The 23,284-nt window shown below is 37.3% G+C and overlaps 2 non-coding genes across 2 annotated transcripts; both read right to left on the bottom strand.

Moving 5' to 3' along the window:
* Nucleotides 1-2,722: 2,722 nt before the first annotated feature.
* Nucleotides 2,723-2,796, bottom strand: trnai-aau (transfer RNA isoleucine (anticodon AAU)). Its single transcript has one exon. It is a non-coding gene; the product is annotated as a tRNA-Ile (tRNA).
* A 4,553-nt stretch (nt 2,797-7,349) lies between these two features.
* trnai-aau (transfer RNA isoleucine (anticodon AAU)) lies at nt 7,350-7,423 on the bottom strand. The gene has a single exon. It is a non-coding gene; the product is annotated as a tRNA-Ile (tRNA).
* Nucleotides 7,424-23,284: the final 15,861 nt, after the last annotated feature.

Below are 23,284 nucleotides of genomic sequence, written 5' to 3'. Positions count from 1 at the left end.
TTTACTGTACCCTGAAGTGCACTTATGAAAACAGGCGACTCGAACGCCACACAAAGTGCTTACCTCGTCACTGTGAACTCTCCTTAAAGCGACATCACAGACAACATGGCAGCTTTCGACCAGCGCTCTAAGTCAGTCAGTATTTAGCACATGTCCGTCATCGCTCTCTGTCGTGTACGTGAAGTGGACGGAGGAAAGAGCCACGACGTCGGAAACCAATCTCTCGCCAAGGGATGGCCTTTAGCGGGCGGAGCCACTCCAAACCCCCCTGGAGCCAAATTGTTGTTGTTTGATATTAATCTGCTTTTTGTTGTTGTTTTTATTCATTCAATTTCAGCATGTAACCCCCCCATTATATCGTTATTATCACTTGTGATAATGATAACCAATGTTGTCTAGTATACAATATTTTGTAATAAATCTAAATATATGCCAATAATTGTTTGAATGTGTGCTGTTTGACTTCTCTGTGTCCATGTCACTTCACTTGGATAGCTAATGTCACATATTATAGTACTGATCCATATTTTAAGTATTAGAAATGAATGATGTTTATTAGTTATAATTCATGTATTTTAAAAGTAATTCAAAATATTTAACTTGAACAAATGTATCTTGATAAAAAATAATTAACTTTTGATTGTAACTAACAAATGAATGAAATAAATAGAAATAATTAAATAATGACCATAGTATTTAAAAACAATTATTTTCTTTATTATTTTTTAATTTGTATAACGTCTTTTCACCAATGTATGAATCTAAAGATCACATTAATTAAATTACTATATCGACCATAGTATTAATAATAATTATGTAAATACAAATAATTGTATATTTTAATATTACAGTCAATATAATAGAGTACATGTTATGATCTTAAGTCTGACTTGGACAAAAAAACATTTAAAAAAATAATATTGAATATAAAAATGTTATAAACATATTTCCTGAGATTTGATTGTCACGGATTATCGAAAATGACCACATTATTGAAATATCACACGAGATTAATGTGGTTTTTTTGGCTGTGATCATATGTGAATAACAAACGATATGGATGGATAAAAGTTATTTTAATCTTTAAACTGAAGTTGCCGATTATTTGAGAATCTCCTTGTATACTTTTGCCAACCGTTAAAAAAAAGTTTATATTTCGGAAAAACTCAGACAGTAGCAGTACTTATTTATTGATTTATTGATGCAATATACACACATTATACTTAACAGAATAATACAAAATTGACATTGACAGTTTTTCGATTTCGCTGAAAATATTTCAAAATAAGAACGTATGTGCGTTCCAAATGTTTGAATAAGCGAAAACCTTTTTCGAAAAATGTAACACTTCAAATTTTAATAATGAACAATGGATAAAAGTTATTGACATTTTGAAGTGTAGACTATTTGAGATACTTTTGTGGACCCGTTTTAAACATTTGTGAAATACCTTTTTATTTTGGAAAAACTGCCTTACGTGGAGTAGGAAACGGAAACAATTGACGCATGCGCAAACAGATCGATACTTTTGCCCTTTTCACCAAGTGCAGAACAGCGCCACCAAATGGTTACAGGAGGCACGTGAAACTAAACCAAATACTGTTTTGTTATTATTGTATTGTAGGCAAAACGTGAATTAAATTACCATCCATCCATCCTCCTATTTTTTACCGCTTGTCCCGCCGGTGTTTTTTTAAATACTGATCGTATAGAGGGTGAACTTATCGAAAAAATACCATACTTATTCTACATCTGGCAACGCTGTAAGACAAGGTCAACCCTTTCTCTACTTGTCCACCAATGAGGCTTCTGTATCAAATTTACCATCATTTGATTGGTTTAACTGCGTGTCAATCAATGTTGGCGCGCTCCTTTGACCGGAAAAATATGACAATTTTGCTAGCTGGTAGGAGAGCAAAATGGCGAAAAAGCCAAACAATAACAATTATTAACTCTCAAATATACATTAAAATATAAGGTAGTTGACTTATTCATCTTATCACGCTGTCATTTTTAAAGCATTGCTACACCTACAGATAGAGACAGTTTAGCCAAAAGTGAGCAGCACACCTGCTAGAATTAGATAATTAATGAAAGCTAATAATTGAACAACCAAAAGGTTTTAAATATTGTTTCGACCATTGAAGGGGAGGAAAAGACGGAAGGACATTGAAACCAAGCTCTAATGGTAAGTTATTATTCATAAGTTAGTTGTCATAGCAATGTTTGTATGAATATGTGTACAAGTTAAAAAAATGTCAATAGAACAGGTCCAATTTGAGGCTGCAATGATTATTTCATCCACAAGAGGGCGCCATTACCTTGTCTTTTCAACTACACTATCATTACGACATGGCATAATTAATCGCACAATCACTATTAATCTTACATGTGTTTGTGTCATTTATCTATGCGCGTACAACTCATATTTTTTTAAATTTGGGGGAATTTTTTTTTTTTTTTTTTTTACATTCAATCAATTTTTCTGTGTTTTATACATCATTTTTGAATATTGTAGTCTTTTTTTAAATTTTTATTAGACGAATAAAGTATCTATACTGACGTGTGTTGTGTTTACATGCTGTGTAACGCAACGATTACAAGAAATATGGAGGGGTAAGTCGTGTAAAATGTGGTCGTGTTTTCTTTAGTTTTGTAAAAGTTAACTGTGATGTCATTTACTCAAATAGCATTTGTAATCGAAAGCCACAAAAAAAGCGTGTGGCCCGTACGGGGATCGAACCCGCGACCTTGGCGTTATTAGCACCACGCTCTAACCAACTGAGCTAACCGGCCTGGGTGCGACTTCTCTCTCTTTAATTCCATCTGTGTGACGTCACCCCTCAGACCATCTCCGTGCTTTGTTATGACAGTCAAAAGGAGCTTCCATCCATCCATCCATCCATTTTTTACCGCTTCTCTTGTGACCTGTTTTTGAAAGTAGCTTCAGTAGCTGTTTACCTGTTAGCATGCTAGTGCTATATGCTAGCATTTAAGCTAATTTTGTACATTTGTGTGCTATCTTAGAAGGATCCCAAATATTCACTTGTTCACATGCTAACATTACAATGCTAACGTTTTATGCTAGCATTTTAGCAAATGTACTTTTTAACCTTGTACTCATACATTTTGTTACTTAGCACCGTCTAAAACAGGGGTCACCAACCTTTTTGAAACCAAGAGCTACTTCTTGGGTACTGATTAATGCGAAGGGCTACCAGATTGATACACACTTAAATAAATTGCCAGAAATAGCCAATTTGCTCAATTTACCTTTAACTCTATGTTATCATTAATAATTAATGATATTTACACTTAATTGAATGGTTTGAAAGAGGAGAAAACACGAAAAAAATGACAATTCAATTTTGAAACATAGTTTGTCTTCAATTTCGACTCTTTAAAATTCAAAATTCAACCGAAAAAAAGAAGAGAAAAACTAGCTAAATCGAATCTTTTTATGGAACATCATTAGTAATTTTTCCTGATTAAGATTAATTTTAGAATTTTGATGACATGTTTTAAATAGGTTAAAATCCAATCTACACTTTGTTAGAATATATAACAAATTGGATCAAGCTATATTTCTAACAAAGACAAATCATTATTTCTTCTAGATTTTCCAGAGCAAAAATTTTAAAAGAAATTCAATAGACTTTGAAATAAGATTTAAATTTGATTCTGCAGATTTTCTAGATTTGCCAGAATAATTTTTTTGAATTTTAATCATAATAAGTTTGAAGAAATATTTCACAAAACAGAAGCTAAAATGAAGAATTAAATTAAAATGTATTTATTATTCTTTACAATAAAAAAAATAAATTTACTTGAACATTGATTTAAATTGTCAGTAAAGAAGAGGAAGGAATTTAAAAGGTAAAAAGGTTGTATTTTTTTCTCTAAAATTGTCTTTCTGAAAGTTATAAGAAGCAAAGTAAAAAAATTAATGAATTTATTTAAACAGGTGAAGACCAAGTCTTTAAAATATTTTCTTGGATTTTCAAATTCTATTTGAGTTTTGTCTCTCTTAGAATTAAAAATGTCGAGCAAAGCGAGACCCGCTTGCTAGTAAATAAATAAAATTTAAAAAATAGAGGCAGCTCACTGGTAAGTGCTGCTATTTGAGCTATTTTTAGAAAAGGCCCGCGGGCTACTCATCTGGTCCGTACGGGCTACCTGGTGCCCGCGGGCACCGCGTTGGTGACCCCTGGTCTAAAAGTATGCAAGCTGTTTACATGTTGACATGCTAACATTACTATGCTAATGTATTACACTAGTATTTTAGCGACCGTATTTTTCGGAGTATAAGTCGCACCGGCCGAAAATGCATTATAAAGAAGGAAAAAAACATATATAAGTCGCACTGGAGTATAAGTCGCATTTTTTGGGGAAATGTATTTGATAAAACCCAACACCAAGAATAGACATTTGAAAGACAATTTAAAATGAAAGCTGCAAGCAGCGTTGGTCGGGCCCGCTTATTTGGCTGGTGGTAGTACTAAGTGTCCAAAAACGTATGTCCAGTGTTAGTCCTTAGTGTCCCAATACTTTTGTCCAGAGTTAGGCGTTAGTGTCCCAATACTTTTGTCTAGGTGTCCCAATACTTTTGTCCAGTGTGAGTTGTTAGTGTCCCAATACTTTTGTCCAGTGGTAGTCCTAAATGTCCCAATACTTTTTTGCAAACTTCCTGTTGATTTTTGCTGAAGAATGTCAAACTATGAAATGTAGGTCTAAGTGAGACCTACATAGAGGTTTTTGTTTCATGTCTCTAAGACGTTCCGACCGGAAGTTACAAGCAGTTTTGTCTGTGTTTTCCTCCGAGGAGCAGTTGTTTGGGGTTTGTTTTTTTTATTAGATCGCAATTTCCACCAGTCCTGATGTGTGTGAAAAGTTTGGTGAGTTTTGAAGTATTTTAAGAGGGTCAAATTACAGCTCAAAGAGGCAAAAATGAGTGTTTTTAGTAAACTTTTGTCTTGAAGGGGAAATTGCCAACTTCCTGTTGGTTTTTGCCCGAGGATGTAAAATTATGAAATGTAGGTCTAAGTGAGACCTACATAGAGGTTTTTGTTTCATGTCTCTACGGCCTTCCTAGTGGGAGTTACAGGCAGTTTGTTTTTGTTTTTTCCTAGGGAGCGCTACAGCGCAATTTTGAGTTTTGGGGTTTGCTTTTTGTATTAGATGGCAATTTTTGCAGGTCCTGATGTGTGTGTCAAATATGGTGAGTTTTGAAGCATGTTAAGTGGGTCAAATTAGAGTTTATTGTGGCGGCGGAATAATAATAATAATAATAATAAAACCTTACGGAAACAATGCAAAAGTACTCCAGTTGGGATTCGTTTTACATGGGCCGTGCGGGCCCTAATAAATAAAGAATAGTGAACAACAGGCTGGATAAGTGTACGTTATATGAGGCATAAATAACCAACTGAGAACGTGTCTGGTATGTTAACGTAACATATTATGGTAAGAGTCACTCAAATAACTATAACACAGGCCTGGGTAATTATTTTGCCTCGGGGGCCACATTAAGAGAAAAAAATGTGTCTGGGGGCCGGTACATCTAATTTTAGGAACACTAATACAAAACCTCACAATAATGCCTGATTGAATGCTAAAAACTTCATGACAGACCGCCTTAAAAAACGTAATGGAATTTTTTATTTTTCTATGAACGATAAAATGCTGAATATTGACAAAATATGAACCTCACGCCCCCTTTCGATCGACATATTTTACAGTCGAGTGAAACGCAACAAAAATGCAACAAACAGTGAAATATGAACGCGAACGGTACAAAATAAACCCACCTACAATCTGATATATCTGATATTTGCTGAATTCCCCCCAGGGATCAATAAAGTACTTTCTATTCTATTGTATATATCACTAAGCTTTAGAACTTTGTTGTGAAAATCTCCTTCCACGTCTGTGGAAACGCTTCCCGCCCACACTGCTTGGTGCCTCGTCTGAGCTGCTGTGACGTAGATGACCATAGTAACTAATTAGATGACCATAGTAACTAATTAGATGACCTTAGTAACTGGTATATTATCCATAAGCGCAGATTCCAACCATTGAAATACTTAGTATAGTTGAAGACTTACGGTCATTAGAAAACATCACTGCACATCATAATGGCAGCTACACTTTCCATCTTAAACATCTAAAACAATTATTTGGGAATGTCCGGCGGGCCAGATTGAAAAGCTCTACGGGCCGCATGTGGCCCCCGGGCCTTAATTTGCCCAGGTCTGCTATAACATATAGAACATGCTATACGTTTACCAAACAATCTGTCACTCCTAATCGCTAAATCCCATGAAATCTTATACGTCTAGTCTCGTACGTGAATGAGCTAAATAATATTATTTGATATTTTACGGTTTACCATCATCTGATTAGTTAAACCACGTGTCAATCAATGTTGGCGCGCTCCTTTGACCGGAAAAAGATGACAATTTTGCGAGCTGGTAGGAGAGCAAAATGGCGAAAAAGCCACACAATAACAATTATTAACTCTCAAATATACATAAAAATATAAGGTAGTTGACTTATTCATCTTACCACGCTGTCATTTTTAAAGCATTGCTACACCTACAGATACAGATAGTTTAGCCAAAAGAGAGCAACACGCCTGCTAGAATTAGATAATTAATGAAAGCTAATAATTGAACAACCGAAATATTTTAAATATTTTTTCGACCATTGAAGGGGAGGACAAGACGGAAGGACATTGAAACCAAGCTCTAATGGTAAGTTATTATTCATAAGTTAGTTGTCATAGCAATGTTTGTATGAATATGTGTACAAGTTAAAATAATGTCAATAGAACAGGTCCAATTTGAGGCTGCAATGATTGTTTTCATCCACAAGAGGGCGCCATTACCTTGTCTTTTCAACTACACTATCATTACGACATGGCATAATTAATCGCACAATCACTATTAAACTTATATGTGTTTGTGTCATTTATATTTGCATATAACTAATTATTTTTATATCATGGGGATTTATTTATTTTTAACCTTTAAAAATCTTTCTTTGTTTTATACATAATTTTTTAATATTGTAGTCTTTATTTTTTAAAATTAGACGCATAAAGTATCTATACTGGTGTGTTGTGTTTACGTGCTGTGTAACGCAACGATTACAAGAAATATGACAGATAAGACACGAGTTCGGCACGGTCAAATTCTTGTCCACTAGATGTAGCGGATGTCATCCTGCCACCTACTGGACTGGAGGGGTAAGACGTGTTAAATTTGGTTGTGTTTTCTTTAGTTTTGTAAAAGTTAGCTGTTATGTGATTTAGTCAAATAGCATTTTTAATCCAAAGCGTCAAAAACGTGTGGCCCGTACGGGGATCGAACCCGCGACCTTGGCGTTATTAGCACCACGCTCTAACCAACTGAGCTAACCGGCCTGGGTGCGACTCTCACGTCTATGGTTCTATATGTGTGACGTCACCCCTCCCCTCCTGCTGAAAGACGAGGATTAATAATTGGCTTCACATCCGATTCGCGACTCTTACTCATTAAGATTCTGAGTCTATTCGAAATGTTCAATATTTAAAAAGGTGTTTTTTTTCCAGACCATCTCCGTACTTTGTGACCTATTTAGTGTTGTATTTGATTGATGGATTGAGGGGGGGTGTTAGGTTTGGTTGATATCAACACTTCAGTCATCAACAATTGCATCATCAGAGAAATGGACATTGGAACAGTGTAGGTCTGATTTGGTAGGATATGTACAGCAAGTAGTGGACATAGAGATAGAGATCAGAAAGCATAAAAATAAGTATTTACATTTGATTATTTACATTTGATTATTTACAATCCGGGGAGGTGGGATGTGGAAGGGAGGGTGTTAGTTTAGGGTTGAATATATAAATAGTACTTTATTGATTCCTTCAGGAGAGTCCCCTTAGGAAAATTAAAAATATGCTAGCATTGAAGCTAATTTTGTACATTTTCATACTCGGCGCCATCTTAGAAGGATGCTACCTGTTTGCATGTTGACATGCTAACATTCATATGCTAACATTACTATGCTATTGTTTTATGCAAGCATTTTAGCAAATGTACTTTTTAACCTTGTAGTCATACATTTTGTTACTTAGCACAATCTAAAAGAATGCAAGCTGTTCACATGTTGACATGCTAACATTACTGTGCTAACGTTTTATACTAGTAGTTTAGCCAATTTTGTACATTTTAACCTAGTAATCATGGATTTCGTTACATAGCGACAACTTAAATGTATGCTAGCTGTCTACATGTTTGTATACTAACACTACTATGCTAACATTTTAAGGTAGCATTTTAGCAAATGTTGTACTTTTTAACCCTGTAATTACAAACTTTGTTACTTAGCACTGCTAGCTGTTCGTATGTTGACATGCTACTTTAATATGCTAAAATTACTACGTTAATGTTTCATGCTAACATTTTAGCTGATTGTGTACTTTTTAACTTAGTCATCATGCATTCCGTTACTTAGCACCATCTTAAAAATATGCTAGCTGTTCACATATTGACTTGCTAACATTACTGTGCTCACATTTTAAGCTAACATTTTAACACATTTTTTACTTTTTACCCTAATAAACATGGATTGTGTTACTTAGCGACATCTTAACAAACGCTAACATAAACATGCTAAAATTACTATGTTATAATTTGAGGCTAGAAATTTAGCACATTGTATATGTTTTAACATAATAATCATGGATTTTGTTACTTGGGCCCATCTTAAAAGTATGCTAGCTGTTCACATGCTAACATAAACATGCTAAAATTGATATGTTATAATTTTATGCTAAAAAGTTTGCACATTGTACAGTATATGTTTTAACATAATAATCATGGATTTTGTTACTTGGGCCCATCTTAAAAGTATACTAACTGTTCGCATGTTGACATGCTGACATAAACATGCTAACATTTTATGCTAGAAATTTAGCACATTTTGTATGTTTTAACATAATAATCAGGTTTTTTGTTACTTGGGGCCATCTTAAAAGTATATTAGCTGTTCGCATGTTGACATTACTATGCTAGAGTTTGAGCTAATTTTGTACTTTTTAACCTAGTAATCATGCATTTTGTTACTTGGCACCATCTTAAAAGTATGCAAGCTGTTCGCATGTTGACATGCTAACATTAATATGCTAACATTACTTGCTAACGTTTTATGCTTGCATTTTAACTAATTTTGTACATGTTAACCTAGTAATCAGGGATTTTGTTACTTAGCACTATCTTAAAAGTATAGTAGCTGTTCCCTTATTAGTGTGCTAACATTTTATGCTAGTATTTTATAAAATGTTGTACTAGTTTAACCTATTAATGTTGCTAACCTAGCATGATGTTAAAGTGTAAAGTAAGCACGTGGCTCACATAGTTATGCTACTGTTGCTAACCTAGCATGATATTAAAGTTTTATGTTAGCATGTCGCTGAAATACCTACGCTAGTGTTGCTAACCTAGCATGATGTTGAAGTGTAATGTTAGAATGTCGCTCACATATCTATGCTAGTGTTGCTAACCTAGCATGATGTTGAAGTTTTATGTTAGCATGTAGCTCACATAGCTACATCAGTCTTGCTAACCTAGCATTATGTTAAATTTTATGTTAGCATGTAGCTCACAAAGTTATGCTAGAGTTGCTAGCTAGCATTATCTCAAAATATAATGTTAGCATGTAGCTCACATGGCTATTTTAATATGGCTAACCCAGTATGAATCGATTAATCGAACAAATGAAATGATAGATTGCTTGTTTACTAAAATAATTGATACCTGCAGCCCTAAATATAATTAGTTTGTGTTTTTATTTTCAACCTGCAACGCAGTGACTCGGGCGGCCATTTTTAAATTACACTACAGTGTGTTGGAATGTTGTTAGTTTGTATTTAAAAACATTTACATTTGTGGAAAAATTTATATGGGGGATGTTAAAAAATAAGTTAAAAAAATAGCGTCTAATTAATCGAAAATGTTCACGCAGTACCTCTGCTGACCCCCTAGGGGTAGCGCACACACTGTTGAAGACCTAGCATCCGCACACGTTAGCTAATCCATCCATTTTGTACCGCTTGTCCCTTAATTGGCTTGTCAAGTCAAATATTTTGTTTCCTGAAGCTCAAGTATTGAAAGCAGAACATGTACGATAAGAATAAACAATATTACTTGACTGCCCCCTCCCCCCCAATATGGCGGCACACACACAACAGCTTGTCATGACCATGCGGCCGTGTGACACGCGTGTGTTTGGACAGCGCACAAAGACACACAAGCTACGTCTACACACTCCAATGCAAACATTGGGGTCACATGACCTTAGGGTGCACACACACACACACACACACACACACACACACACAATGTAGGCCAGTGCTGCCAAAGGCGTGTTGCTAGTGTGAAAGTTAGCGTGTCAACATGGATGTCAGCTGGTGATGATGATGATGAAGGTTGAGAGGAAGAAGGTTTGTTTTGTTTTGTTTGTTGTTGATCGAAGTGATAACAAAAAAAAAACATACTGTGTTGATGACGTTCCAGGCTTCTCTACACATCTTAAAACAACTACAGCGTCCCTGACTTGCTCTTAACTAAATGGAACACGTGGAAGAAGAAGAAAACAACAGGCTTCATTAACCCTAACCTAAACCTAACCTATCCCATAACCCCGGAGGGTGGTTCTGGCCCCACAGACGATCTGTTGACCGGCTCTCTCCATCCCTCTCTGTCCTCAGCAGCTCTCATTGCCTCAGTCACTTTCAAGTGAGTCCATTCTCCGATGATATCTTCCCATCTTTTCTTTTGTCTCCCTCGTCTCCTGCCACCTTGTACGGTGCCTTGCAAGATGGTTTTTGCAAGGCCTGTGGATCTGGTGATGTGTCTGTACCACCTCAGTTTCCGCTTTAGGACCGTGGCGAGCAGGTCATCATGTGGGCCGATGGCTTGGCTGATCTTTTGCCGGACTTCTTCGTTTGTGACATGTTGGGTGTAGGAGACACCCATGAGTCTTCTTCTCCATGCTCTGAATCCTCTCCTGCAGCTCTGCTGTAAGGGTCCATGTTTCACAGGCGTAAAGGAAGATCGACATTACAAGTGAGCGCTGTAATCTCACCTTTGATGCCAGACTGATGTTTGTGTCTTTCCATATGGGCTTGAGTTTTGCCAGGGCAGCAGTTGTTCGAGCACTTCTGGCAAGGACTTCCCGTTTGGATCTTTCATCGGACACGATCGGTACTTGAAGCTCGACACCGTGTCCAGTGCCTGTCCATGGACTTTGATGTCTGAGAGGATGCCATTGTTGTTGTTGGTCATCATTTTGGTTTGTTTCAGCATGGATTTCCATTCCATAGGCTCGGGAGGTGGTATCAAGCCTTTCAACTGGACTGGCAAGTTCTCTTTCTTCTCCAGCTCACCCATCGATACATACTTGCCAACCTTGAGACCTCCAAATTCGGGAGATTGGGGGGGGGTTCGGGGTCGACGGGGCCGGGGCCGGGCTTAAGGGGGGGAGTATATTTATAGCTAGAATTCACTGAAATTCAAGTATTTCTTATATATATATATATATATATATATATTAGGGCTGCAACAACTAATCGATTAAATCGATTAAAATCGATTATTAAAATAGTTGCCGATTAATTTAGTCATCGATTCGTTGGATCTATGCTATGCGCATGCGCGGAGTTTTTTTTTTTTTTTTTACATAAAATATATATATATTTTTTTCTTTTTCTTTTTTTACTAAACCTTTATTTATAAACTGCAACATTTACAAACAGCTGAGGAACAATAATCAAAATAAGTATGGTGCCGGTATGCTGTTTTTTTCCAATAAAATACTGGATAGGATAGAAATGTAGTTTGTCTCTTTTATCCGATTATTAATCGAAGTAATAATCGACAGATTAATCGATTATCAAATTAATCGTTAGTTGCAGCCTTAATATATATATATATATATATATATATATATATATATATATATATATATATATATATATATATATATATATATATATATATATATATATATATATATATATATATATATATATATATATATATATATATATATATATATATATATATATACACTACCGTTCAAAAGTTTGGGGTCACCCAAACCATTTTGTGGAATAGCCTTCATTTCTAAGAACAAGAATAGACTGTCGAGTTTCAGATGAAAGTTCTCTTTTTCTGGCCATTTTGAGCGTTTAATTGACCCCACAAATGTGATGCTCCAGAAACTCAATCTGCTCAAAGCAAGGTCAGTTTTGTGGCTTCTGTAACGAGCTAAACTGTTTTCAGATGTGTGAACATGATTGCACAAGGGTTTTCTAATCATCAATTAGCCTTCTGAGCCAATGAGCAAACACATTGTACCATTAGAACACTGGAGTGATAGTTGCTGGAAATGGGCCTCTATACACCTATGTAGATATTGCACCAAAAACCAGACATTTGCGGCTAGAATAGTCATTTACCACAGTAGCAATGTATGGAGTGTATTTCTTTAAAGTTAAGACTAGTTTAAAGTTATCTTCATTGAAAAGTACAGTGCTTTTCCTTCAAAAATAAGGACATTTCAATGTGACCCCAAACTTTTGAACGGTAGTGTGTATATATATATATATATAGTACAGTACAGTACACAGTAATGAAACACAGTTGTTCTACTAACTGTACTGTACTTGCTGCTTACTTAAAAAAACAACAACACTTACCTTTCACTATTTGAGTAGTCTTTGTTCTGCCATTTGAGTACTGGCGAGCGATCTCTGAATCCCGGAACATATCCTTCACGGATTTGTTGAAAACATCCGCAAATAAGAACGGGATGTTGCTTGCAGCTATCAGCATAGCCATCTTTGTCTCGGCATATGTTACACCTTCGGGTCTCCATTTAGCAAGGTGGCCCATAATACTGGGCTGCGTTGCCGCCGCCTTGTACTTCTTTGACCGTTCATGAGTGAGTATAGCAGGGGTAGGGAACCTATGGCTCTAGAGCCAGATGTGGCTCTTTTGATGACTGCATCTGGCTCTCGGATAACTCTTAGCTGACATTGCTTAACACGATAAATAATGAATAATTCCGCCGGTAATCACAGTGTTAAAAATAACGTACAAAATATAAAACATTCTCATGCATTTTAATCCCTCCATCCGTTTTCTACCACACCTGTTCAAGAAGTCGCATTAATGGTAAGAAGTATTTTATTTATTATTGGTTAGCTTCAGAATAACAATTTTATTAAAAAGAATAAGAGACTTGTTATACTCTAAAAATGTTGGTCTTACTTAAAAATGCACGCATTTAGCTGTATTCAGTGTTAAAAAATATTATATGGCTCTCACGGAAATACATTTTAAAATATTTGACTTTCATGGTTCTCTCAGCCAAAAAGGTTCCAGACCCCTGGACTATAGCCATTCGGCCACCGAGTTCAACGGAGAAGTCTGGGGCCGTACTTATCAAGCTTCTTAGAATTACTGCTAAGAAGTCTGTTAAGAGTTGACTTAAGAGTAAATAAATTCTTCGCTGAAAGCTGCACTTAAAAGTTAGTTATCAAGCGTCTTACTCACACTTTCAGCGAAGTGTAGGACTGAATCTTAAGTGTCACACTCAGAGCTGAATTACGACATTACTATGTGCCGTAAACGGAATTTTAGGTGACGTCATTTCTGTGTCCATAGAAATGACCAATCACGGAAGGTAATCCGTTGTCTAAGAATAAAGAAATATCTTGGAAATATTTAAGTGGACAATGGGAGTGTATATTTTGACAATAAACTACAAAATAATACAAAACAAACTAGTCCCCGCCGGCACTCACGCTACCGCTCCCTCTCTTCTCTCGCCCACACACTCACTGACGTCACTCACCTCACGGCCACACACATACGCTACTGTCATAACATTTTCTTTCCAATTCATTAATTAGGCAACCAATTTGAAACTGGTGTGGGTGGCTCTATATATACTAGCCCACTGCAGACACATGCAGAAATCAACAAGGAATCGAAAAGTATTAAATCTGTGACAAAAATAATATCCGCTCTGTCTAAACGATACCGTTTGATCAGCTGCTCGTCATCAAAAAAACAACAACATTGTTCCGTTCCCTGAACGTTCGCGCACGTCTCTCTCGCCTCAGTGCCATCCCCTGCTGGCAACTCCTAACCACTTAAGACACCTCTGAAGGTCTCTTAAATATCGTGGAGAGTAGGAGTGATTCTTAGACTTAAGAACGTTGATAAAAAGCTTTTATTCTTAAGTTTGAGAGTAGGACTAAATTTCGCAAATTCTCAGGACTTAAAGGCCTACTGAAAGCCACTACTACCGACCACGCAGTCTGATAGTTTATATATCAATGATGAAATCTTAACATTATAACACATGCCAATACGGCCGGGTTAACTTATAAAGTGACATTTTAAATTTGCCGCTAAACTTCCGGTTCGAAACGCCTCTGAGGATGACGTATGCGTGTGACGTAGCCCGACGAACACGGGTATGCCTTCCACATTGAAGCCGATACGAAAAAGCTCTGTTTTCATTTCATAATTCCACAGTATTCTGGACATCTGTGTTCGTGAATCTGTTTCAATCATGTTCATTGCATTATGGAGAAGGAAGCCGAGCAAGCAAAGAAGAAAGTTGTCGGTGCGAAATGGACGTATTTTTCGAACGTAGTCAGCCACAACAGTACACAGCCGGCGCTTCTTTGTTTACATTCCCGAAAGATGCAGTCAAGATGGAAGAACTCGGATAACAGAGACTCTAACCAGGAGGACTTTTGATTTGGATACACAGACGCCTGTAGAGAACTGGGACAACACAGACTCTTACCAGGATTACTTTGATTTGGATGACAAAGACGCAGACGTGCTACTGTGAGTATGCAGCTTTGGCTTTTTTTTGCGTATGTACGTAACTTTTTTTAAATATATAAGCTTTATGAACCTTGGGTTAGGTGAACTGTCTTTTGGGCTTAGTGATTGTGTGTGTTGATCATGTGTTTGAATTGTATTGGCGTGTTCTATGGAGCTAGGAGCTAGCAGAGGAGCTAGGAGCTAGCATAACACGTACCGTACCGTACGCGCGCGTCACGTACGTAACTTTTTTAAAATATATAAGCTTTATGAACCTTGGGTTAGGTGAACGGTCTTTTGGGCTGAGTGATTGTGTGTGTTGATCGGGTGTTTGAATTGTATTGGCGTGTTCTATGGAGCTAGGAGCTAGCAGAGGAGCTAGGAGCTAGCATAACAAACACGCAGGTGTTATTATGCAGGATTAATTTGTGGCATATTAAATATAAGCCTGGTTGTGTTGTGGCTAATAGAGTATATATATGTCTTGTGTTTATTTACTGTTGTAGTCATTCCCAGCTGAATATCAGGTACCGTGAGTATGCAGCCTTGGCTGCTAAACATTCGATAACTTGACCGTATGTGCGCGTCACGTACGTAACTTTTAAAAAATATATAAGCTTTATGAACCTTGGGTTAGGTAAACGGTCTTTTGGGCTGAGTGATTGTGTGTGTTGATCAGGTGTTTGAATTGTATTGGCGTGTTCTATGGAGCTAGGAGCTAGCAGAGGAGCTAGGAGCTAGCATAACAAACACGCAGGTGTTTTTATGCAGGATTAATTTGTGGCATATTAAATATAAGCCTGGTTGTGTTGTGGCTAATAGAGTATATATATGTCTTGTGTTTATTTACTGTTGTAGTCATTCCCAGCTGAATATCAGGTCACCCCCGGCTCTCACAGCATCTTCCCTATCTGAATAGCTTCAACTCCCCACTAGTCCTTCACTTGCACTTTACTCATCCACAAATCTTTCATCCTCGCTCAAATTAATGGGGAAATTGTCGCTTTCTCGGTCCGAATCTCTCTCACTTCATGCGGCCATCATTGTAAACAATAGGGAACTTTGCGTATATGTTCAACTGACTACGTCACGCTACTTCCGGTAGGTGCAAGCCTTTTTTTTATCAGATACCAAAAGTTGCAATCTTTATCGTCGTTGTTCTATACTAAATCCTTTCAGCAAAAATATGGCAATATCGCGAAATGATCAAGTATGACACATAGAATAGATCTGCTATCCCCGTTTAAATAAAAAAAATTCATTTCAGTAGGCCTTTAAGTGTAAAATGGCACTCTAAGAAGCTTGATAAGTACGGCCCCTGATCTACAAAATGTGCAGGCAGCTTACCCTTTCCTCTTCGAGCTGTCCTGGATGAACTGAAATTCTTGTTTCCAATCATTTTGGAACTTGCAAGCGTACTTCTTCTTCTTACTCGTCGTCGCCATGACTGTCCCTTCTTCGTTCTTCTGCTTCGTCTCTGTTATGTTTTTGGACATTACTACTTGCTGTAGTTTTGAAGCAATGCATGATGGGAATCCGGATGTTGTGTGTCAGTGTATTAACGTGCCGGCTGGAATAAACACACGCTGAGAAATAGCTCCGTGCCTGCCTACTTTATGGGTTATAGATAAACCTATGGATAATGGAGACATATATAATAGTCTCCTTTTCAGGTGAGAGAGGACGCTAAAGGCAGTGCCTTTAAAGGCCTACTGAAATGATTTTTTTTTATTTAAACGGGGATAGCAGATCTATTCTATGTGTCATACTTGATCATTTCGCGATATTGCCATATTTTTGCTGAAAGGATTTAGTATAGAACAACGACGATAAAGATTGCAACTTTTGGTATCTGATAAAAAAAAGGCTTGCCCCTACCGGAAGTAGCGTGACGTAGTCAGTTGAACATATACGCAAAGTTCCCTATTGTTTACAATGATGGCCGCATGAAGTGAGAGAGATTCGGACCGAGAAAGCGACAATTTCCCCATTAATTTGAGCGAGGATGAAAGATTTGTGGATGAGTAAAGTGCAAGTGAAGGACTAGTGGGGAGTTGAAGCTATTCAGATAGGGAAGATGCTGTGAGAGCCGGGGGTGACCTGATATTCAGCTGGGAATGACTACAACAGTAAATAAACACAAGACATATATATACTCTATTAGCCACAACACAACCAGGCTTATATTTAATATGCCACAAATTAATCCTGCATAAAAACACCTGCGTGTTTGTTATGCTAGCTCCTAGCTCCTCTGCTAGCTCCTAGCTCCATAGAACACGCCAATACAATTCAAACACCTGATCAACACACACAATCACTCAGCCCAAAAGACCGTTCACCTAACCCAAGGTTCATAAAGCTTATATATTTTTAAAAAGTTACGTACGTGACGCGCACATACGGTCAAGTTATCGAATGTTTAGCAGCCAAGGCTGCATACTCACGGTACCTGATATTCAGCTGGGAATGACTACAACAGTAAATAAACACAAGACATATATATACTCTATTAGCCACAACACAACCTGGCTTATATTTAATATGCCACAAATTAATCCTGCATAATAACACCTGCGTGTTTGTTATGCTAGCTCCTAGCTCCTCTGCTAGCTCCTAGCTCCATAGAACACGCCAATACAATTCAAACACCTGATCAACACACACAATCACTCAGCCCAAAAGACCGTTCACCTCACCCAAGGTTCATAAAGCTTATATATTTTTAAAAAGTTACGTACGTGACGCGCACGTACGGTACGGTACGTGTTATGCTAGCTCCTAGCTCCTCTGCTAGCTCCTAGCTCCATAGAACACGCCAATACAATTCAAACACCTGATCAACACACACAATCACTCAGCCCAAAAGACTGTTCACCTAACCCAAGGTTCATAAAGCTTATATATTTAAAAAAAGTTACGTACATACGCAAAAAAAAGTTGCGCACATACGGTCAAGCGATCAAATGTTTAGAAGCCAAAGCTGCATACTCACAGTAGCACGTCTGCGTCTTTGTCATCCAAATCAAAGTAATCCTGGTAAGAGTCTGTGTTGTCCCAGTTCTCTACAGGCGTCTGTGTATCCAAGTCAAAAGCCCTCCTGGTTAGAGTCTCTGTTATCCGAGTTCTTCCATCTTGACTGCATCTTTCGGGAATGTAAACAAAGAAGCGCCGGCTGTGTACTGTTGTGGCTGACTACGTTCGAAAAATACGTCCATTTCGCACCGACAACTTTCTTCTTTGCTTGCTCGGCTTCCTTCTCCATAATGCAATGAACATGATTGAAACAGATTCACGAACACAGATGTCCAGAATACTGTGGAATTATGAAATGAAAACAGAGCTTTTTCGTATTGGCTTCAATGTGGAAGGCATACCCGTGTTCGCCGGTCTACGTCACGCGCATACGTCATCCTCAGAGGCGTTTCGAACCGGAAGTTTAGCGGCAAATTTAAAATGTCACTTTATAAGTTAACCCGGCCGTATTGGCATGTGTTATAATGTTAAGATTTCATCATTGATATATAAACTATCAGACTGCGTGGTCGGTAGTAGTGGCTTTCAGTAGGCCTTTAAGGCACGCCCCCAATATTGTTGTCTGGCTGGAAATCGGGAGAAATTCGGGAGAATGGTTGTCCCGGGAGATTTTCGGCAGAGGCACTGAAATTCGGGTGTCTCCCGGAAAATTGGGGAGGGATGGCAAGTATGCATCGATACCATCTGCAAAACGGAGGTTGGTGATTGGTGTGCCTCCAATGCTGACAGTTCCTTCATGATCTGTCATGATACGCTCCAGAAAGATGTTGAAGAGAATGGGAGAGAGAAAGCATCCTTGGCGCACTCCAATTGTTGTCCTGAACCAGTCTCCCATAGCTCCCTTGTAGAGAACTGAACCAGTCTCCCATAGCTCCCTTGTAGAGAACTGAACCAGTCTCCCATAGCTCCCTTGTAGAGAACTGAACCAGTCTCCCATAGCTCCCTTGTAGAGAACTGAACCAGTCTCCCATAGCTCCCTTGTAGAGAACTGAACCAGTCTCCCATAGCTCCCTTGTAGAGAACTGAACCAGTCTCCCATAGCTCCCTTGTAGAGAACTGCGCTGGTTAGCTTTATTGTACAGATGTTGAATGACTCCGACAAGGTTAGGACTGATGTTATATTTCCTCATGGTTGCCCACGGTCCAGCATGCCATACCCGGTCAGAGGCTTTCTTGAAGTCCAAGAACACATGGTAAAGGTGTTGTTGATGCTGCAGGTATCTCTCACAAATGATTCTCAAGTTGAAAATCTGTTCTGTGGTGCTCCGCCCTGCTCTAAATCCAGCCTGTTCTTCAGCTATGATCAGTTCAGCTTGGGGTTTGTTTGTTTTCTTCACTACACACCTTAAAATGATGCGGGGTACTCTGGCAACTATCTATCAGTCAGTGACAGGCTTGTAAGTGTCATGGAGTTTTCTTCAGTGAAAATGTAATGTTAGCATGCAACTTACATAGTTATGGGGGTGTTGCTAACCTAGCATTATGTTCAAATGTAATGTTAGCATGTAATGGTAGCATATGTAACTGGAAACCCAGCACTATGTTATAATGTCAGATGTTATAATAATGTTGCTAACCTAGCATGATGTTAAAAGGTAATGTTAGCATGTAGCTAACACAGCTATGCTCATGTTACTAACTTGGCATGATGTTAAAATATAATGTTAGGATATAGCTCACTTAGCTATGCTAGAGTGGTTAATATAGTATGATGTTTAAATGTAATGTTAGCACGTCGCTCTCATAGTTATACTAGTGTTGCTAACCTAGCATTATGTTAAAATGTAATGTTAGCATGTAACTCTTAAAGCTATGCTAGTTTTGTTTATGATGTTAAACTATAATGTTAACATGTAGCTTATAAAGCCATGCTAGTGTTGCTAACCTAGCATGATGTTAAAATGTAATGTTAGCCTGTAGCTCACATAACTATGCTAATGTGGCTAACCTAACATGATAAATTGTAATGTTAGCATGTAGCTTATAAAGCTATGCTAGTGTTGCTAACCTAGCATGATGTTAAAATGTAATGTTATCATGTAGCTCACATAGCTATGCTAGTGTTGCTAATTGAGCATCATGTTAAAATGGAATGTTAACATGTAGCTCACATAGCTATGTTAGTGTTGCTAACCTAGCATGATGTTAAAATGTAATGTTAGCATGTAGCTTATAAAGCTATGCTAGTGTTGCTAACCTGGCGTGGTGTTAGAATGTAATGTTAGCATGAAGCTCACATAGCTATGCAAGTGTTGCTAACCGAGCATGATGTTAAAATGGAATGTTAGCATGTAGCTCATATAGCTATGCTAGTGTTTCTAACCTAGCATTATGTTAAAATGTAATGTTAGCATGTAGCTCACATAGCTATGATAGTGTTGCTAACCCAGCATGATGTTAAAATGTAATGTTAACATGTAGCTCACATAGCTATGCTAGTGTGGCTAACATAGCATGATGTTAAAATGTAATGTTAGCATGTCTCTCTCATAGCTATGCTAGTGTTGCTAACCTAGCATGATGCTAAAATGTAATGTTAGCATGTAACTCTTAAAGCTATGCTACTTTTGTTTACCTAGCATGATTTTAAACTATAATGTTAACATGTAGCTTATAAAGCTATGCTAGTGTTGCTAACCTAGCATGATGTTAAAGTGTAATGTTAGCATGTCGCTCACATAGCTATGCTGTTGTGGCTAACCTTGCATAATTGTAAAAATGTAATGTTAGCATGTAGCTCACATAGCTATGCTAATGTGGCTAACCTAACATAATAAAATGTAATGTTAGCATGTAGCTCACATATCTATGCTAATGTGGCTAACCTAACATAATAAAATGTAATGTTAGCATGTAGCTCACATAGCTATGATAATGTGGCTAACCTAACATAATAAAATGTAATGTTAGCATGTAGCTCACATATCTATGCTAATGTGGCTAACCTAACATAATAAAATGTAATGTTAGCATGTAGCTCACATAGCTATGCTAATGTGGCTAACCTAACATAATAAAATGTAATGTTAGCATGTCACTCTCATAGCTATGCTAGCGTTGCTAACCTAGCATTATGTTAAAATGTAATGTTAGCATGTAACTCTTAAAGCTATGCTACTTTTGTTTACCTAGCATGATTTTAAACTATAATGTTAACATGTAGCTTATAAAGCTATGCTAGTGTTGCTAACCTAGCATGATGTTAAAGTGTAATGTTAGCATGTCGCTCACATAGCTATGCTGTTGTGGCTAACCTTGCATAATGGTAAAATGTAATGTTAGCATGTAGCTCACATAGCTATGCTAATGTGGCTAACCTAACATAATAAAATGTAATGTTAGCATGTAGCTCACATAGCTATGCTAATGTGGCTAACCTAACATAATAAAATGTAATGTTAGCATGTAGCTCACATAGCTATGCTAATGTGGCTAACCTAACATAATAAAATGTAATGTTAGCATGTAGCTCACATAGCTATGCTAATGTGGCTAACCTAACATAATAAAATGTAATGTTAGCATGTAGCTCACATAGCTATGCTAATGTGGCTAACCTAACATAATTAAATATAATGTTAGCATGTAGCTCACATAGCTATGCTAATGTGGCTAACCTAACATAATAAAATATAATGTTAGCATGTAGCTCACATAGCTATGCTAATGTGGCTAACCAAACGTAATAAAATGTAATGTTAGCATGTAGCTTATAACGCTAAGCTAGTGTTGCATTATGCTAACCTAGCATGATGTTAAAATGTAATGTTAGCATGTAGCGCACGTGTTGCTAACGTTTGAGTCCTCCTGTCCCATTCCTTAAAGTGAAATGGTTGTAAGTGATACATGACATGTATTATGTTGGACAAGTGCACACTTACAGCGTTGAGGTCAAAAGTACACAATAGGTGAGGGCCGACATCCGGGCAACTGAGCTACATACGGGTTCTTCGAGCCATAGCAACCAGACTGGCGTTGAAAACAAACCGTTGCCATTACTCTTTAACCTGTCGACCTACGCTGATTAAACCCGTCATTCTGCCTCCAAAATGCCGAAAAACTGTGTTGTTTTTGGTTGTGCTAACCACAACTGGAAACAGGGAAAACAAAGGTCGTATTTTGTTCTGCCAAAGCGTGATAAAAGCCCACAGAGACGAGACAAATGGCTCGCAGCTTTACACCGGGAAAACGAGGACGGTTCTCACTGGAGTCCCCCAAAGTCCCGGGTCGTGTGTTCGGATCACTTCGTTTCTGGTAAATATAAGGAACAAAAATCCACCTTCTTAACCACAACTTGGCTATACCGTCCGTGCTAATGTTGTACTTGTTGAATTTTTACCTTATAACGTTCGACAGCTGAAGTTGTTGTTGTACAAAAATAACATGCGGTATATACTATATAGTCTATAGCCTAGCTAGCTATTTTCGAAAACCGGACAACGAGAGGATACCAAATGCAGCGTTAAGATGGACACCACCGGGAAAACGTAAGCCAGGGCGGCCAAAGAACACCTGGCGAAGAACAGTTGAAGGGGAGCTGAAAGAGATGAAGCTTACATGGGGCGAGGCACAGAGACGAGCACAGCAGCGAGATGAATGGCGTCGAGTCGTCAAAGCCTTATTTCCCATCCGGGAAGAAGAGGATTAAGTTAAGTAAGTAATATACTATATAGTCTATAGCAGGGGTCACCAACCTTTTTGAAAGCAAGAGCTACTTCTTGGGTAGTGATTAATGCGAAGGGCTACCAGTTTGATACACACTTAAATAAATTGCCAGAAATAGCCAATTTGCTCAATTGACCTTTAACTCTATGTTATTATTAATAATTAATGATATTTACACTTAATTGAACGGTTTAAAAGAGGAGAAAACAGGAAAAAAATCACAATTAAATTTTGAAACATAGTTTATCTTCAATTTCGACTCTTTAAAATTCAAAATTCAACCGAAAAAAAGAAGAGAAAAACTAGCTAATTCGAATCTTTTTGAAAAAATTAAAAAAATAATAATTTATGGAACGTCATTAGTAATTTTTCCTGATTAAGATTAATTTTAGAATTTTGATGACGTGTTTTAAATTGGTTAAAATCCAATCTGCACTTTGTTAGAATATATAACAAATTGGACCAAGCTATATTTCTAACAAAGACAAATCATTATTTCTTCTAGATTTTCCAGAACAAAAATTTTAAAAGAAATTGAAAAGACTTTGAAATAAGATTTAAATTTGATTCTACAGATTTTCTGGATTTGCCAGAATAATTTTTTTGAATTTTAATTATAATAACTTTGAAGAAATATTTCACAAATATTCTTTGTTGAAAAAACAGAAGCTAAAATGAAAAATTAAATT

Source organism: Entelurus aequoreus, linkage group LG10 (assembly GCF_033978785.1).
Source record: "Entelurus aequoreus isolate RoL-2023_Sb linkage group LG10, RoL_Eaeq_v1.1, whole genome shotgun sequence".
Taxonomy (NCBI): Eukaryota; Metazoa; Chordata; class Actinopteri; order Syngnathiformes; family Syngnathidae; genus Entelurus; species Entelurus aequoreus.
Note: the sequence above shows the minus strand (reverse complement) of the source record. Positions and strands in the feature narration are given on the sequence as shown.